The sequence below is a fragment of the Arachis hypogaea genome, chromosome 19 (assembly GCF_003086295.3).
Source record: "Arachis hypogaea cultivar Tifrunner chromosome 19, arahy.Tifrunner.gnm2.J5K5, whole genome shotgun sequence".
NCBI classification, from domain to species: domain Eukaryota; kingdom Viridiplantae; phylum Streptophyta; class Magnoliopsida; order Fabales; family Fabaceae; genus Arachis; species Arachis hypogaea.
This window is the reverse complement of record NC_092054.1, coordinates 100,405,676-100,414,548: the sequence shown is the minus strand read 5'-3', so window position 1 is coordinate 100,414,548 and position 8,873 is coordinate 100,405,676. Positions and strand designations below refer to the sequence as shown.

The 8,873-nt window shown below is 35.8% G+C and overlaps 1 non-coding gene across 1 annotated transcript; it reads right to left on the bottom strand.

Annotated features, from left to right (window-relative positions):
* Positions 1 to 8,512: 8,512 nt before the first annotated feature.
* On the bottom strand, positions 8,513 to 8,620 carry LOC112780175 (small nucleolar RNA R71). The gene has a single exon (XR_003191029.1). It is a non-coding gene; the product is annotated as a small nucleolar RNA R71 (small nucleolar RNA).
* Positions 8,621 to 8,873: the final 253 nt, after the last annotated feature.

Below are 8,873 nucleotides of genomic sequence, written 5' to 3'. Positions count from 1 at the left end.
CTAAAGATCTTTACTCTAATAAAGGCTGGATAACCGAATGTTATTAACTGTTGAGATGTATATAACTATGGTTGTTTATAACTGTGGTATTTGTTATCATTTGCGAATTGATTGTGAATGAGTCAGTTTATTAACCCAAACGTTTTCAAAAAAAAAAAGTACCTCGAAAAATAACTATGCTTTTAACAATGAATCAGGCTCATATAATAAATAATAGATAATAATTAGGAAGACAAGTTGGTAGTGCTCAGTTTCTAGTATGATCATGACGTACCAGAAATTGGATCATTACACCTACCCGCTCCCGACATTACCCGGGCACGAGTCCCAGGTATGGCTTTCCAGATGCATACACTGTGCATATAAGTCTTACGGCCACGTCGCATACAGTGTGACTTTTAAACGTATTGTAATATGCTTACATCTGGAAAACAGTTCTCATTATATGGATGTCCTTACTATACATTCGGCACTAAAGCCCAAACAAGGTCGCATCTGCTCTCCTACGATAGACAGTCTTTTAAAGCTTTTTTCTTTATCTTTGCCCTCTTCGCTCCTGTGGCAGAGATCTCTTTAGTTAATACATCCTTTTCTTTTCTGTGCTTCGCTCTTCTGAGGCAGAGATTCCTTTAATTATCTTTCTTTCTTTTACTTTTCGTTCTTCTTCTTTTAAAACTTAGTTTATAAAACCTTATTTTTAAACTTTTATTAATCACTTTCTAAATCACAAACTTTTTAATATTCTATTTTTAATCTCAATATTTTATAAAATTATATTTAAACCCTTACTTATTTTTATATTTATAAAAATAACCCTGAACTTTTATAAAATACCCACTTTACTCCTAAACTTTACTTATTACCCAAAATACTTGAAAACTTATACAATAATAATTTAATTTGAACTTTTTATAAAATTAAATTTTTCACTAAAAGAAAATAAAAGATCTTGGCTGTTCTCTCTACCCTAAAAAAAATAAAACCCTCCCTTTGTTCTCCATAAAAAAAAAACACTTGATGTATAACTCTGTTTTCGAGTTTTTCGGTTACCGATTCTTCGTAACTTTTATATAATCACTTAGTCATTGAGTCTCATCAAATTCTACTCAATAATAGATAATAGACAATAAAACAACCCATATTTCATCATCAAAACCACGGTTCGGCTATCCCAACGCTGGCCGAAACACACCCTTACCAAAACACCAAGATTCGATAAAGGTTCAATGTTAAAATCAAGAAAATTCAATCAAATTCTAACAACAATTAGTTTAAGCATCAACTTCACTTGTCAAATATAACTTAATTGGCGAGATTTACTGTAACCCTAGCTCTGTACAAAATCAAAATACTCGAAGCTCCGGAGAAGCCTTCTGATCGAGCAACTTAAGAAGAAAATGTTAGAAATCGATTCCTCTACCACGAACACCAGAGAACCAAACTCCAAGGTAAAGGAGAGCTATGTCACCGTCAAATTTTACTGAACAAAAATGACGCCAACACGTAGAAGACGAGGATACGAACACTTTTATCGAATTAGATTTTTTATTGGAGTTACGGATCACAAGAAATCGAAGCTGAAAACTCGTGGGAGGTCACGATTCTCTCAAGGAACACTCTCGGTCTCTCTCTTTTTTTTTTGAAAATAAAGTTCGGTTATGAGATGAAGAAAGAAGATTAGGGGATGATTGATTAATTGAACAAGGGATATATGTCAGGGGGGTTTATATGTCACGTTTGGTTAATAAAGGAAGGAGACAAGTGTTATGGCTTTATATATGTATATATGTATATGAGCTATGTGAATGAAAACCTAGGTGGATGAATCATGAATCAAAGTGAATAGCTTCTGTTTGTATTTTTCTTTCTTCTATTCTCTTAATGGCTTCGGCCAAGTGAATGGAACTAAGGTAATGATAATGATTACTGGTGATTTAGTGACTAAGTGTCAAGTTCTGGAGCTGCTGAGTCTGCGGTTCAAGTTATAAAGATCTTAAATGAATAATTATATAAACTGAATATATTAAACCATAAGTAATAAGATATATAGGGTTAAATATATACGAGTTACTAATATAAATGACATTAGTAACTTAAGGATGACAGATATTTGATGAAGTATTAGCAACTCTAAGCTCATCAAGAAATACCGATAATTACTTATATCGGTAAAAGTCAGACTTCTTAATAATAACAACAACAACAACAACAACAACAACAACAACAACAACAACAACTAGACTCCATTATAATTAGAGCAAGTAAAATAAATGAGTATCATGCGTATGCATCTAGCATGCGTACACACAAATGGTGAGATTTGGCATGTCATCCATACGCATCTAGTATGCGTACGCACAATAACACTAGCCGTTGCTTGTAGGAACATAGCCATGCAACATGAACAGAAGTTTGCCTAATCATGCATACGCATCTTCCATGCGTACAAATGACTCCATTTCAAGTCCTTCACCAGAGTGATGTAAAGGTTTAAAAACCTTGAATACCAAGTAATTTTCACGCACCCTCAGAAATAGTTCACCTTTTTCAACATCAATCAAGGCTTTCGCAGTGGCCAGAAACGATCTTCCCAGGATTAGAAAGTCATTTGCATCCTCTCCCATGTCAAATATCACGAAGTCTGCAGGGAGGAAAAGCTCTCCAACCTTCACCACGACATTCTGTACTATTCCATATGCCTGTTTAGAGATTTGTCTGCCATTTGTAGTGCTATCCTTGTTGGTTGTGCCTCTTGAATTTGGAGCTTCTTCATCACAGACAAGGGCATTAGGTTGATGCCTGCACTAAGATCACACAGGGACTTGTCAAAATTGATGTTCCCAATAGTGCATGGAATTTGAAATCTTCCTGGATCTGGCATCTTCCTTGGTAATGTACTATGAATTAATGAACTGCATTCCTCAGTCAGGACCACTATTTTATCTCCCTTTAGGATTTTTTTCAGAGAGTAAACCCTTCATGAACTCAACATATTGAGGCATATTCTCCATTAAGTCAGCAAAAGGAGTATTGATTTGTAACTTTCTGAGGACTTCAAAGAACTGTGAAAATTTCCCATCCTTGGTCTCCTTTTGGAGCTTCTGAGGGTATGGTAACTTCGGCTTATGCTCGAATGCCTTGGATAGGGTGTGTGCTATGGCACCCTTAGCTTTCTCTGAAGCCTCTATTTCATCTGATCCCTTAACAATCTGCACCTCCTCTGGCATGAGCTCACCAGCTACTGTGATGGCCTTGTATTCTTCTCTTGGATTAACACTGTGTCACCAGGAAGAGTGTTAAGAGGCCTATCAGGTATTTGCTTGCTGATGAGCGGATATTTTATACGTTTTTTGGCATCACTTTCATATAGTTTTAGTAGTTTTTATTTAGTTTTTATTAAGTTTTTATAGGTTTTGGTGTTAAATTCACATTTTTGGATTCTATTATGAGTTTTTGTGTTTTTGGATAATTTCAGGTATTCTCTGGCTGAAATTGAGGAGCTGCAGTGGAAGTCTGATTCAGAGACAGAGAAAGCACTGCAGATGCTGTCCAGATATGACCTACCTGTATTCGGAAGAGCTTTTTAAGAGCTACAGAAGTCCAAATGGAGCGCTCTCAATGGCTATGGAAAGCTAACTTCCAGAGCTTTCCAGAAATATAAATAGTTCATAGTTTTCTTCAGATGAGAAGGCCCAAAACTGGCATCCAACGCCAGCTACTTGCTCCCTTCAGAGCGTCCAGCGCCCAAAGAGCAGAGACCAATGTACAAATACCCAAATAGGATCCCCTAGCTGGCGTTCCATTCCCAAGAGACCTCATAGCACGTGGATCTCATCAAAGCTCCCCCAAACACTCACTAAGTAGGCCCCAGAAGTGTATTTTAGCACTAAATAGACTGTTTTACCCTTACTAGTCATCTGTTTAGTATTTAAAGTGTATTTTACATGATTTTCAGAACAACACGCATACTATTCTATTTTCATTTTTACTTTTTATTTTTACTTCAGTATGAGTTTCTAAACCTCCTATGTTGAGGGGAGGAGCCCTGCTGAGTCCTATGAACTAATAAAAGTACTACTGTTTTCTCTTCGATCCATGTTTGATTAATTCTAAGCTGTATATTCGTACTTCATCGTGGTGAATAGGATGATCAACAAATTAGCTCTGTTCATCACATTTAGATGAACGTGCCTGACAAACACCCGCATCTACTTGGGTCAGAATGCGTCTTTCACCTGACAAGGACGACCAACAGCTTGAATATACATCTCTCAGACGACTAATCCACAACTTCGTTGGGGACTTCTCGAGACATCAGTGCAACCAATTTCCGGGGAGATTAGGGTCTCTATAGTAGAGGCTAGAACCCAAAGATGCAGCATTCTCTGATCGGGAAGATCGTACCTTGTCTGTGGCTGATGAGCGGATAATTTATACGCTTTTTGGCATTGTTTTTAGTATGTTTTTCGTAGAATCTAGTTACTTTTAGGGATGTTTTCATTAGTTTTTATGTTAAATTCACATTTCTGGACTTTACTATGAATTTGTGTGTTTTTCTGTGATTTCAGGTATTTTCTGGCTAAAATTGAGGGACTTGAGCAAAAATCAGATTCAGAGGTTGAAGAAGGACTACTGATGCTGTTGGATTCTCACCTCCTTGCACTCAAAGTGGATTTTCTGGAGCTACAGAACTCAAATGGCGTGCTTCCAATTGCGTTGGAAAGTAGACATCCAGGGCTTTCCAGCAATATATAATAGTCCATACTTTGGCCGAGTTTAGACGACGTAAAAGGGCGTTGAACGCCAGTTCTACGCTGCTGTCTAGAGTTAAACGCCAGAAACACATCACAAGCCAGAGTTGAACGCCAGAAATACGTTACAAACTGGCGTTCAACTCCAAGATTGACCTCTACACGTGTAACATTCAAGCTCAGCCCAAGCACACACCAAGTGGGCCCCAGAAGTGGATTTATGCATCAATTACTTACTTCTGTAAACCCTAGTAACTAGTTTATTATAAATAGGACTTTTTACTATTGTATTAGACATCTTTGATAAGTTTTATGCTATCTTAGACTTTCATGGGGGCTGGCTATTCGGCCATGCCTGAACCATTATCACTTATGTATCTTCATACGGTAGAGTTTCTGCACTCCATAGATTAAGGTGTGGAGCTCTGCTGTTCCCCAAAGATTAATGCAAAGTACTACTATTTTTCTATTCAATTCAACTTATTCCGCTTCTAAGATATTCTTCACACTTCAACCTGAATGTGATGAACGTGACAATCATCATCATTCCCTATGAATGCGTGCCTGACAACCACTTCCGTTCTGCCTTAGATTTAATGAGTATCTCTTGGATCTCTTAATCAGAATCTTCGTGGTATAAGCTAGATTGATGGCGGCATTCATGAGAGTCCGGAAAGTCTAAACCTTGTCTGTGGTATTCCGAGTAGGACTCTGGGATTGAATGACTGTGACGAACTTCAAACTCGCGAGTGCTGGGCGTAGTGACAGACGCAAAAGGAGGGTGAATCCTATTCCAGTATGATCGAGAACCTCAGATGATTAGCCATGCTGTGACAGAGCATTTGGACCATTTTCACAAGAGGATGGGATGCAGCCATTGACAAGGGTGATGCCTACAGACGATTAGCCATGCAGTGACAGCGCATCGGACCATTTTCCAGAGAGGATTAAAAGTAGCCATTGACAACGGTGATGTCCTTACATAAAGCCAGCCATGGAAAGGAGTAAGACTGATTGGATGAAGACAGTAGGAAAGCAGAGGTTTAGAGGAACGAAAGCATCTCTATACACTTATCTAAAATTCTCACCAATGATATACATAAGTGTTTCTATCCTTATTTTCTATCTATTTATTATTTATGTTCGAAAACTCCATAAATATTTTATATCCGCCTGACTGATATTTACAAGGTGACCATAGCTTGTTTCATACCAACAATCTCCGTGGGATCGACCCTTACTCATGTAAGGTTTATTACTTGGACGACCCAATGCACTTGCTGGTTTGTTGTATCGAAGTTGTGAATGAAAAACGATTTATTAAGACGTGCGTACAGAGTTTCTGGCGCCGTTGCCTGAGATCACAATTTCGTGCACCAAGTTTTTGGCGCCGTTGCTGGGGATTGTTCGAGTTTGAACAACTGACGGTTCATCTTGTTGCTCAGATTAGGTAATTTTCTTTTTGTTTTATTTTCAAAAACCTTTCAAAAATTTCTCATCTGTTTTCAAAAAAAAAAATAAATCTTTTCAAAAATATATTTTTCTTCAGAATTTTTAAGAATGAATTCGAGAGTTTCATGAAGCATGTTGAAGCCTGGCTGGCTGTAAAGCTATGTCTAATTCTTTTGGATAGGGGCTTCCAACCATCAGCATAGAGGCAAGTTAATTGGAATGTCAGCCGTGGCATGTCTGAGTTACATACTAAAGCTTGGCTGGCTATTAAGCCATGCCTAACCCTCGGATTGGAGCTTTAGACTAAGAATACAAGATTCCTGGAATTCATATTAAAAAATTTTGAAATCCTTATTTTCTTTTTCCTATATGTTTTTTCGAAAAAAATATACAAAAATCTAAAAAAATAAAAAATATTTCATGTTTCTTGTTTGAGTCTTGAGTCAAGTTGAAAGTTTGGTGTCAATTGCATATTCATCTTGCATTTTTCAAAAAATTCATGCATTCATAGTGTTCTTCATGATCTTCAAGTTGTTCTTGGTAAGTCTTCTTGTTTGATCTTGATGTTTTCATGTTTTGTGTCTTTTCTTGTTTTTCATATGCATTCTTGTATTCATAGTGTCTATACATGAAAAATTTTTAAGTTTGGTATCTTGCATGTTTTCTTTGCATTAAAAATTTTTCAAAAATAAGTTCTTGATGTTCATCTTGACATTCAAAGTGTTCTTGGTGTTCATCTTGACATTCATAGCATTCTTGCATGCATTCATTGTTTTGATCCAAAATTTTCATGCATTGAGTCTTTTTCATGTTTTTTCCTCTCATCATTAAAAATTCAAAAATAAAAAAAAATATCTTTCCCTTTTTCACTCATAAATTTCGAAAATTTGAGTTGGCTTTTTCAAAACTTTTTAAAATCTAGTTATTTTTATGAGTCAAATCAAATTTTCAATTTAAAAATCTTATCTTTTTCAAAATCTTTTTCAAAAATCAAATCTTATTCATTTTTCTTATTTATTTTCGAAAATTTTAAAAATATTTTTCAAAAATCTTTTTCTTATCTTTATCTCCTAATTTTCGAAAATAACATCATCAATTAATGTTTTGATTCAAAAATTTCAAGTTTGTTACTTGCTTGTTAAGAAAGATCCAAACTTTGAGTTCTAGAATCATATCTTGTGATTTCTTGTGAATCAAGTCATTAATTGTGATTTTTAAAAATCAAATCTTTTTCAAAACTAATTTCAATCATATCTTTTCAAAAATATCTCTTTATCTTATCTTTTTCAAAATTTGATTTTAAAATATCCTTTCTAACTTCTTATCTTCTTATCTTTTCAAAATTGATTTTCAAATTTGTTTCAACTAACTAACTAACTTTTTGTTTGTTTCTTATATTTTTCAAAACTACCCAACTAACTCTCTCTAATTTTCGAAAATATCTTCCCTCTTTTTCAAAATTTCTTTTTAATTAACTAATTATTTTAATTTTTTATTTCAATTTTCGAAAAATTACTAACCTTTTTCAAAAACTATTTTCGAAAATCACTAACTCTTTTTCAAAAATAATTTTCGAAAATTCTCCTTCTCTCTCATCTCCTTCTATTTATTTATTCATCTACTAACACCTCTCTTCATCCCACATCTCTGCTCTCCTTACCCTTGTGTTTCTTTCTTTACATTACATTCTTTTCTTCTTCTACTCACACAGGGGAACCTCTATACTATGGTAAAAAGGACCCTATTATTATTATTTTTCTGTCCCTCTTTTTCATATGAGCAGGAGCAAGGACAAGAATATTCTTGTTGAAGCAGATCCAGAACCTGAAAGGACTCTGAAGAGGAAACTAAGAGAAGCTAAATTACAACAATCCAGCAAGCACCTTTCAGAAATTTTTGAACAGGAAGAGGAGATGGCAGTCGAAAATAATAATAATGCAAGGAGGATGCTTGGTGACTTTACTGCACCTAATTCCAATTTACATGGAAGAAGCATCTCCATTCCTGCCATTGGAGCAAACAATTTTGAGCTGAAACCTCAATTAGTTTCTCTGATGCAGCAGAACTGTAAGTTTCATGGACTTTCATCTGAAGATCCTTTCCAGTTCTTAACTGAATTCTTACAGATCTGTGATACTGTTAAGACTAATGGAGTAGATCCTGAAGTCTACAGGCTCATGCTTTTCCCTTTTGCTGTGAGAGACAGAGCGAGAATATGGTTGGACTCTCAACCTAAGGATAGCCTGAACTCTTGGGATAAGCTGATCAAGGCTTTCTTAGCCAAGTTCTTTCCTCCTCAAAAGCTGAGTAAGCTTAGAGTGGATGTTCAGACCTTCAGACAGAAAGAAGGTGAATCCCTCTATGAAGCTTGGGAGAGATACAAAGAACTGACCAAAAAGTGTCCTTCTGACATGCTTTCAGAATGGACCATCCTGGACATATTCTATGATGGTCTGTCTGAATTAGCTAAAATGTCATTGGATACCTCTGCAGGTGGATCCATTCACTTAAAGAAAATGCCTGCAGAAGCTCAAGAACTCATTGACATGGTTGCTAATAACCAGTTCATGTACACTTCTGAGAGGAATCCTGTGAGTAATGGGACGCCTATGAAGAAGGGAGTTCTTGAAATTGATACTCTGAATGTTATATTTGCTCAGAATAAAATAT